Below are 9,117 nucleotides of genomic sequence, written 5' to 3' on the forward strand. Positions count from 1 at the left end.
TATAGCAGAGAAGAGAAGACTAGACCCCCGCCCCTGAGCAATCTCCATGGCTGGTGCTCTGGTCATCCAAACCAGGATGAGGCAACAGAAAAGGAATGTGTAATATCCCAAGGGAAGGAGAGAGAGAGAGAGAGAGAGAGAGAGAGAGAGAGAGAGAGAGAGAGAGAGAGAGAGAGAGAGTTAGGCCATGGGTCAGTGAGGGCTCGGACAGAAAGGGGACTGGGGGTGTGGAGGTGAGGTGCAGAAAGGCCCTGTGGTTGGTGCTCCAGGTGGATAAGAAGTACATAAGGGCAGAATTATAAAACAGACAGCCAAAGGAAAAGATTATTTCCCTAGGGCTCAGAGAAATAAAACAAGAAAATATGGTTATCTGGATCTGATGTTAAAACACTCAGTAAATAATGATGCCAGAAGACCCATCCCCAGCTGGTGTTGGTGTCACATACCTGTAACCTCAGTTTCACAGTGAGTCCAAGGCTGACCTAAGCTACATTAGACTCTATAGAAAGGAAGGAAGGAAGGAAGAAACAAAGAAAGGAAGAAAGGAGGGAGGGAGGGAAGAAAGAAGCCAGGCATGTGGTTTACATTTTGTTTGTTTGTTTTGTTTTTTCGAGACAGGGTTTCTCTGTGTAGCTTTGGTGCCTTTCCTGGATCTCGCTCTGTAGACCAGGCTGGCCTCGAACTTACAGAGATCCGCCTGGCTCTGCCTCCCGAGTGCTGGGATTAAAGGTGTGCACCACCACCGCCCAGCCCAGGCATAGCTATTCTTAACTTACTTCTGTTTTATCACTTGCTTCTGCAGCTCCAGCCAGGCCAGGTTATGACAGTTCCTTGCACATATAATTTCTGCATTACTTCTGTAGCCCAATCGAGCCCATTCCCCTTCCTTGAACTCCTTTGTCCAGCTCCAAAGGCTCTTCGAAGGGCTCTCTGTACCAAGGCCTTGTGCTCTGTTAGTTAGAGAGAACCACACACCATTGCCTATGCAACGTGTCTGTGTCTCTACAACAGGTTGATCCAAGCATGGTGGTACTTGATGGTGATCCCAGGCAGAGGCAGGAGGATCCAGAGTTCAAGACTACCCTCAGCTACAGAGCAAGCTCTAGGCCAGCACGGGCCACAAAAGACCCTGTCTTTAAAAAAAAAAAACACACACAAACAAACAAACAAACAAACAAAAACCACAATAGATCTGATATGCCTCTCTCTTGGAGGTAGGACCATGATGCTGTAGTCAAAACCCCACTAGACTTCAGTGGCCTCTGGAAACACAGTAAATACTCTTTCTACTATATCTTGGTTTAGGGCTTTTGTTGAAAGTGCAATTATTATGACTCATCTTGTCTTGAAAAGTGCTTGGATTTTTGTTTGTTTTATGTTGTAGTTTGGGGGACCCGACTCAGGACCTTGTACATGTAAGGCAAGAGCTCTACCACCAACCTACTAGCCTCAAACTTGCAATAATGACTCCATGGCAAGGGATCTGATCTTAAATCCCTGGGCAAGGTGGCACACATCTGTAATCCCAGCCCTGAGGATGGTGACACACATCTGTAATCTCAGCCCTGAGCAGGGTGGCACACATCTGTAATCTCAGCCCTGAGCAGGATGGCACACATCTATATTCCCAGCCATGGGGAGGCGAAACCAGGCAGATCCCCAGAGCTTCCTGAGCAGTCTAGCCCCATCGGTAAGCTCCAGGTTCAATGAGAGACCCTGTCTCAAAAAGAAAATAGGTGGTGAGTCCCAGCACTTGGGAGGCAGAGGCAGGTAGATCTCTGTGAGTTCAAGGCCAGCCTGGTCTACAGAGTGAGTTCCAGGACAGGCACCAAAACTGCACAGAGAAACCCTGTCTTAGAAAAAAAAAAAAAAAAATAGGGTGATGAGCAACTGAGGAAGATTCCTGATGTCAACCTTTGGCCTTCTACACACATGCTCATTCATGTGAACACTTACAAACACATATGTACATCACACACACACACATACATACATACATACATGGGCCAGCAAGATGGTTCAGCAGGTCAGGCACTTGTCACTCAAGCCTGATGATCTTAAGATAGGTCCCTGAAACTCAGATAAAGGTGGAAAGAGACCCATTCCATGTTGCCCTTTGACCTCTACACAAGCTGTGGCATGCTCCCATTCTCAATAATGCACATACATAAAATAATAATAATAATAATAATAATAATAATAATAATAATAAATACATGTAGCTATGATTTATACACTCTCAACAAATGCTTAAAAGCAAGCACAGTTACACTCATAGCAATGCCATGGAATGAGCCTTCTAATGGATGAGTGTACAGGGCAGGGACCCCGGGGTGGGGAGTGGGGGGGCACATGCAGCAAACACTTGTGTGCCTGGGGAAAGCAGTGTCCAACCAAGCAGTAAGGGGGGGGGGCAGCTCACTGCAAGCCCACTCGAAAGACAAAAAGACACTGGCTTCCTCCTGTTTACCCATGGTCTTTCATTTCTAAACAAAGCCATGCTTCTTAGTGAAAAGGTAAAATCATGATAGGTTGGGGGTGGGGGGAGAAGGTTCTTGTTTCTCTGTTGACAATAAAGAAGAGCCTTCCCCAGTGAGCCTTGGTCAACCAGGTGTGGGGTTCGGGTGGGCATTAGAGGGAAATGTAGAAGAGAGTAGTTTATTACTGCTCTTTCATTCTCACAGACAGACAGACAGACACACACACGCACACACACACACACATACACACAGAGCAATAAAATCCTTTCTTGTTTTTTGAGACAGGGTTTCTCTGTGTAGTTTTGGTGCCTGTGCTGGATGTCGCTCTGTAGACCAGGCTGGCCTTGAACTCACAGAGATCCACCTGCCTCTGCCTCCAAGTGCTGGGATCACAGGCATGCACCACCATTGCCTGGCGGGCATAAGGGTCTTAATCAGTAGACAAGCTATCACTTAGCAGAGGAGGAAATTGGAGTTTTATTTCCTTCCTTTGGAGGCACCCTTGAAGTGGATTGATGACATCATTCAGTCAGCACTGGGCTTACTGTACTAATTTTGTTTTGCAAAACAAAGTCAGTCACGTCAAACTTAGTTGGTCAATTCCATCGATTAACACAAGAGGCTCCTGGCAAGTCAGACAGGTGGGAAATGAGGGGTTAATCCGGGCCAGCATGGCAGGGAGCTTCATGAGGTCTTTTAGTCCCTGGCACCCTCCATGTCTGCATCCCTCCCAGAGCGTCCCTCTCTCACCTGTGGCCTCAGCTTGACTCTATACTCTCCAGAGTGTCAAGGACAGGGCTGGGTGGAGGCTAAGACTGTGTTTCCCCATTGTGTATACAATTCTTCTTCCATCAAGGCTGGGGACAGTGGTATGGTAAGGGGAAACCTGACCCGCATCCAGAATCCATAAGAGCACACATTGAGAGGTGTATTAGCCAGGGTTCTCTAGCAGAACAGAACTGACAGAATGAATGATAGAATGATTGATATTATATATATGTATGTGTGTGTGTGTGTGTGTGTGTGTGTGTGTGTGTGTGTGTATTTATATATGCTGTTAAGTTTCACAAGTCTGTCTACAGGTTTGCAGCTGGCTTAGTGTGCTTCCAGCCTTTGGGTGGGGGAGGGTGTGACTGTCGCTTTACAAAGGCCAGCACCACCAAGGAAGAGAGTGCTTGTTTCTGGAGCTTCTACCTCAGGATACACTGGTGTAGGCTGATCCCTGTCTAACCATTTTATGGCACCAGGAGCCACTAACCGCATAGATATGTTAAAGACCCCTTGAAATGGTATTATACCGGCAAGGGCCAGAAACACTAAAGTCCAAAGAGGCTGCCATTCCAGCCCCATCATAAAGGCCACTCGGAAGGATCAGGATTTTACAGTCTTTATTAAGACAAGATTTATTAAGTGCCCCTCCCCAACACAAAGATGTTTACGCTTTTTAAAAAATGTGTGTGTTTGTGTGTATGTGTGTGTGTGTGTGTGTGTAGCTCAGAAGACAGCTTGAGAGAGTTGGTTCTCTTTTTACTTTGTGGGTCCCAAGAATAGAACTCAGCTCATCGGGTTTGGCTGCAAGCGCCTTTATCCCCTGAGCCATCTTGTCAGCTCTGAGGTGCTTATTCATAGAAAACAACTTAGCCCTTTGCATTCCACGATTCTGCTGAAAAGTAATCGGTTCTGAGCAAAGCTGGAAGATGACTAAGTAATCTAAGGGAAGCTGCCTCAAGACGGAGAAAGCAGGGAGCCCCGACAGCATGTGGAAGAAAATTTATCAACCATCATGTCTGTTTCCGTTCTCTCTGTTCACGTCATCTTCCCAGTTTGCTGTCATGAATCGGTCCCTAACCCCCCAAATCGTCCTTCTCACACCTGTGAGGTCCACAGTGAGCTGACAATGCTTAGGCCCACTGAGCACAATTGGTCTGAGAGGCAAACAGGAGGTGGGTTCTCAAGCCTTAAGAAAGCCACACCCGCGAGGAGCATTGCCCCACCTCGGCCCTGAAGTGCTGCCGAGGCCAGTGAGGGAAAATGGCGTTTGTATGATTCTGGTGCTGGGATTAACTAGATTCTGGTTGGTGCCCATCTGTCTGTCTGTCTGCAAGCCCTCTCCTCCTCCAAGCTCTCTCCTCCTCACTGTTCTCCACCCCACAGCAGCGGCTGCCCAGGAAGCCTGGGGACCAGACTCCCCCTGGAGCGGATGGCAGTGGCAGGGGGTGGGCTATAAAAAACAGTTTTGTCTGGGAACAAAAGGCATCAATCAAGGCAGCATCCTCAGCCTTTGATTTAGATGAGAGGGGGAAGGCAGAACCCAGCTTCCTCTGGTCATCTCCCTTTTCAAGCGGATTGATGGGCCAGTTCATAGGAAAGGATCCCGCCTGCACAGAGGTCTTCCTCAGGCCTGTCTTTGATGAAGTCACTCACGTCGGTATCTGAAATTGCCAGAAACCACTGGACTCCACATTAGATGCCAGCTTTCCTGTAGGCCTGAAAGGCCCTGCTCGCGCTAATTTTTCAAAGGAAGCCCAAGAAAAGCAGGAGGTCACAGAAGCGGAGCAAAGACCTGGGTCGTGTCCGAGTCAGAGTTCAATCTAAATACTTCTGACAAGGAGCTGATTGCAGAAGAGCCGGGTCAGTGTCTCTGGGTACAAACTTCTTAAAATATATTTGACAATCTCGATTCAAGCTGATCTGTGGTATGAGATGGTAGGATTGGTTCAAGGCTGGTCTGGACAGCTCACTGAGACCCTGTCTATAAAAACTAAAGAACTAGGTTCCAGCTCATGGATAGAAAGAGCGTTAGGCTAGCATTGCCCTAGGTCCCATGACCGGAACTGCAAAATAATAAAATACTAAATAGTAATAAAAAGAAGATGAAATTAACAAATGAAGAAAAGGCCAGATGTGGTGGTGTACACCTTTCATTCCAGCACTCAGCAGGGGTCATGGGCAACTTATTTGTGCTTATACCCTGAGAAAAAATGGCTTCCCCTCCTGAAGCAGGCATTAAGCAACTCCTAAGCTAGGGAACACTAGCTTGTTGCTGTTGTTTGTGGCTTTTGGGTTGAGGTGCTGTGTAGTTCAGACTGGCCTCCCAAACACTGGGGTTATAGGCACAAACCACAGCATTCTGCCCCACCCCACAACTTAATTTTACGATTTTTTTTTTTTTACGGGGGGAGGTGGGGAGAGCATTTCAAGACAGGGTTTCTCTATGTAGCCCTGGCTGTCCTGGAACTGTGGCCTTGAACTCACAGAGATCTGCCTGCCTCTGCCCCCCAAGTGCTGGGATTAAAGGCGAGTGCCCCCACTGCCCGGCTGATTTTTTCTTTTAAACATCTCCTTATTTGCCGTGTGTTTTGGAGGCGGAGGAGGATACACAGAACACAACCCGCAGGAGTGGGTTCTCTCCTTCCACTGTGTGGGTCTCAGGGATCAAAGTTAGGTCATCAGAGTTGGTGGCAACCACGCTTACCCCGACCACCGTGTGGGCACAAAGTACCATGGGAATACAGTGAGAGCCGTAGTGTCACGCTGCAACCCCAGTGTTCAAAAGACGAGACAGGAGGTCAGCACAAGTTTCCCCAGGCCAAGCTATGGATTGAGTCTCTGTTAAAAAAAGAAGGTAAGGGGTGGAGGGTTGTGGGGGAGGGAATGTGCCCAGTGGATAAAGGTGCTTGTCACACAGGCCTGGTGACCTAATCCCCAGACCCAGAATCCACAGAGTTGCCTTCTGACCTCCACATGCACACACATCCTCAAAATAAATGAAAACATTAAAAAATACTAATAATGCTGGGCGGTGGTGGTGCACGCCTTTGATCCCAGCACTCGGGAGGCAGAGGCAGGTGGATCTCTGTGAGTTCGAGGCCAGCCTGGTCTACAGAGCGAGATCCAGGACAGGCACCAAAACTACACAGAGAAACCCTGTCTCGAAAAACAAAACAAAACAAAAAATAATAAATAAATGAAAAGCAGGTTGGGCATTTAGCTTCATGGTAGATGCTTGCCTGTGGTATATGACAAGACCCTGGGTTCAATCCCTAGTCCTGTCAAGGAATAAAACAAAATTATAAAAAAAATGTTGGGGGCTGATCAGATAACTTATCTGATAAAGGTTTTTGCCATCAAGCTTGATTCTTAGGATCCACATTGTGGAAGGAGAGAACTGAGTCCCAAAAGTTGTCCTCTGACCTCCATACAACACACACACATACACACACACACACACACACACACACACACACACACAAAATACATGAAATGAAATTTAATTTTTAAAAATATGTTACCCAATTATTGCAGTGCACACCTTTATTCCCAGCACTCAAGAAGCAGAGGCAGGCGGATCTCTCTGAGTTTGAGGCCAGCCTGGTCTACAGAGTGTGTTCCAGGACAGCCAGGTATAGCTGGAGATCTTTATTGGTGAAATTATTAAGGCCACTCCATGTAGTTAAAAGGGAGGTTTATTTTGTGGGGTAACTTACAAATGAAGGGATAGGTTGTAGGGGCTGGCAAAGGTATGGTGCAGTCTGGCGGTGTTCTCTGGAGAACTCTGCTCGGTCCACCTCCAGCGTCCAGGGTCCCAGAACCAAGAGAAACCTCTCCTCTTGATCCTGGGTCTTCAGCGTTCTTCCTCAACCCCGCCTTGTGGGCGTGACCATTACCGAAGCCTCAATGGGGGTTGGAACTTCCAGGCCAAGGCTGGAATGGCTACCCACTACAGATCTTCTCTCCAGGTGCCACCAAGCCCCCACGGTCCCACAACCCACGTATAAAATAATCACTCAGATGCTTATATTACTTATAAACTGTATGGCCGTGGCAGGCTTCTTGCTATCTAGTTCTTATATCTTGAATTAACCCATTTCTGTTAGTCTATAAGTTGCCACATGGCTTGTGGCTTACCAGTACCTTACATCTTGCTTGTCATGGTGGCGGCTGGCAGTATCTCTCTTACCCAGCCTTCTACCTCTCAGAATTCTTCTCTCTTGTCCCACCAATACTTCCTGCCTGGCTACTGGCCAATCAGCATTTTGTTTATACAGAGCGATATCCACAGCAGCCAGGGCTACATAGAGAAATTCTGTCTCAAAAAAGAAAAAAAGTAATAAAATAACAATAATTAAAAAAATAACAACTCTGGCGCATACCTGTAATACTAGCATCAGAAGCCTGAGGCAAAAGGATTGGAGGCTATCCTGGGCTGCATAGTAAGACCCAGCCTCAAAAACAAACAAAAAAACTACTTGGAAGACAATTAAGATCTAAGATCTATTTGGATAGGGACTGGCTAGATGGCTCATTGTGCTTTTAAAAAAGCACTTGCCTCACAAACCTGAAGACTTCAGTTCCAACCCTGGAACCCATGTGAAAACGGAAGGAGAGAACAGACTCCACACAATGGTCCTCTGATATGCACACCCCGCCCACACAGTAATAAATACATAAGAATAAACTTTAAAGACAATTTCCTCAGTGATGACTAAGTATGAGGACCATCTGGTATTCTTGATGATGTCTGGTGATAACTGAAAAGTGTTAGGGTAAAAATAAGACCACACAAGAACCTTCCTATCCTTACATATGATGCAGTTTTAAGAGGACCTGACCTCCTCCGTCACTCTTGGAGGCAAACCCCACAGCTGCTGAGCCATCCTGCTGGTCATCCTCATATTTATTTTTTTGAGCAGAATTTCAGTAAATTGCCCAGGCTGACCTTAACTTACTTAAAATTCTTTTTGTTTTTATTCTTTCAATTTTTAATTATGTATTTTATTTTATTAGTGGGTGTTTTGCCTGCATGCATGTATGTGTATCATGTGCGTGCCTGGTACCCATGGTAGTCAGAAAAGGGCACCGATCCCCTAGAGCTGGAGTTACAGATGGTTGTAAACCACCAGGTGGGTGCTAGGTATAGAACTGGGGTCCTCTGCAAGAGCAACAAGTGTTCTTAACCACTGAGCCACTTCTCCAGTCCCTGCTTTGTCTTTTGAGACAGGTTCTCAAGCGGCCCAGACTGGCCTTGAACTTGCTGTATAGCTGAGAATGACCTTTAAGCCCAGCCCCCTTATATCTGCCTCCCAGATCCTGGGATTATAGACACGCACTACCATGTCCTGTCTTATATGGTGCCGGGACTGGAACTCAGTTCTTCATGCGTGCCAGGCAACTCCACCAACTAAACCGCATCTGCAGCCCTGACCTTGACCTTGGTATTTCTGCCTCAGCCTCCCAAGTAGCTAGCGTTACAGGTCTGCTCTAGCACGACCAGCTTGCAGGGGAAGCATGTGGGTGCCTCGGCACAGGCATGGGGGTCAGAGGACAACTTTGTGGAGTTCAGGGGCTAGAACTCGGGTGGGTAGGCTTACACAGCAGGGTCTTCAGCTACCGGGCCATGTCCGAAGCCTGATTTTGGATTTGTTTTGTTTTGTTTTTGTTTTTTGTTTTTTTCGAGACAGGGTTTCTCTGTGTAGCTTTGCGCCTTTCCTGGATCTCGAGTGCTGGGATTAAAGGCGTGCGCCACCACCGCCCGGCTCTGATTTTGTTTTTAAGACAGTCTCACTGTGTAGCCCAGAAGATAGACCTCAAACTTAGTTCCTACTGGAGAACTCCAGCGTTCTGTCTTCATAGGTGT

This window comes from Onychomys torridus, chromosome 13 (genome assembly GCF_903995425.1).
Source record: "Onychomys torridus chromosome 13, mOncTor1.1, whole genome shotgun sequence".
Classification (NCBI taxonomy): Eukaryota; Metazoa; Chordata; class Mammalia; order Rodentia; family Cricetidae; genus Onychomys; species Onychomys torridus.